The 1,542-nt window shown below is 41.0% G+C and overlaps 1 non-coding gene across 1 annotated transcript; it reads left to right on the forward strand.

Annotated features, from left to right (window-relative positions):
* Nucleotides 1–943: 943 nt before the first annotated feature.
* trnap-cgg (transfer RNA proline (anticodon CGG)) lies at nt 944–1,015 on the forward strand. The gene has a single exon. It is a non-coding gene; the product is annotated as a tRNA-Pro (tRNA).
* The last annotated feature ends 527 nt before the right edge of the window (nt 1,016–1,542 follow it).

The following is a 1,542-nucleotide window of genomic DNA, read 5'->3' on the forward strand; positions in this document are numbered from 1 at the left end:
CTTTACAGTTTGGCCAATGCTGTCAGTGCTGAGTTGTAGCAAAAACTGAGCAGAATGCATTTCTTTGTAGAATGACTAATTTATTTTGCCAAGACATGCTGACTTAATACCCCTGATTCACAATGGAGGATTTCGTCAGCCAGATATCAATTGCTGACCCATTCTATTGGCTCGTTGGTCTAGGGGTATGATTCTCGCTTTGGGTGTGAGAGGTCCTGCGTTCAAATCCCAGACAAGCCTAATAGTGGTAGTTAGGTGATGCTAACTGTTTAAGTAGATAGCGAAAATGCTAACTGTTTAAGTTAGATGAGTTGTAGCAAAAACTGAGCAGGATGTATTTCAGAATGACTAATTTATTTTGAAGACATGTTGACTTAATTTACAATGTTTAGCCATATCAATTGCCGATACACTATATTGTGTTGGTCTGAGTTCTCGCTTAGGGTAGCAAATCCTTAACAGGATGTTATTTGCTTTGTTTAGAATGACTAATTTATTTTGCCAAGTTTTAGCAAATCATGCATTTCTTTGTAGAATGACTAATTTATTTTGACTTAATACCCCTGCCTCACAATGGAGGATTTCATCATACAGATATCAATTGCCGACACACTCTATTGGCTCGTTGGTCTAGGGGTATGATTCTCGCTTAGGGTGCGAGAGGTCACTGGTTCAAACCCCGGATGAGCCCAAGAGATGTAGTTAGGTGTTGCTAACTGTTTAATCTACATAGCCAAAAACGGTGCAAGCAAAGAAAAGTACTCTTTACAGTTTAGCCAGTTTTTACCAATGCCGTCAGTGCTGAGTTGTAGCAAATACAGAGCAGGATGCATTTCTTAGTAGAATGACTCTAATTTATTTTGCCAAGACATGCTGACTTAATACCCCTGCCTCACAATGGAGAATTTCATCAGACAGATATCAATTGCTGACCCATTCTATTGGCTCGTTGGTCTAGGGGTATGATTCTCGCTTCGGGTGCGAGAGGTCCCGGGTTCAAATCCCGGACGAGCCCAAGAGTGGTAGTTAGGTGATGCTAACTGTTTAATCCGGATAGCCAAAAACGGTGCAAGCAAAGAAAAGTACTCTTTACAGTTTAGCCAATGCCGTCAGTGCTGAGTTGTAGCAAATACTGAGCAGGATGCATTTCTTAGCACAACTGTAATTTATTTTGATAAGACGTGTTGACTTAATACCCCTGCCTCAAAATTGAGGATTTCATCGAGAAAATAACAGTGGCTGAGCCATTCTATTGGCTGGTTGGTCTAGGGGTATGATTCTCGCGTTGGGTGCGAAAGGTGCCGGGTTCAAATCCTGGACGAGCCCAAGAGAGGTAGATAGGTGATGCTAACTGTTTAATCTAGATAGTCAAAAACGGTGAAAGCAAAGAAAAGTACTTTTTACAGTTTAGCCAATGCCGTCAGTGCTGAGTTGTAGCAAATACTGAGCAAGATGCATTTCTTAGCACAAATGTAATTTATTTTGCCAAGACATGCTGACTTAATACCCCTGCCTAACAATGGAGGATTTCGTCAGCAAATA

Source organism: Anoplopoma fimbria, chromosome 4 (genome assembly GCF_027596085.1).
Source record: "Anoplopoma fimbria isolate UVic2021 breed Golden Eagle Sablefish chromosome 4, Afim_UVic_2022, whole genome shotgun sequence".
NCBI classification, from domain to species: Eukaryota; Metazoa; Chordata; class Actinopteri; order Perciformes; family Anoplopomatidae; genus Anoplopoma; species Anoplopoma fimbria.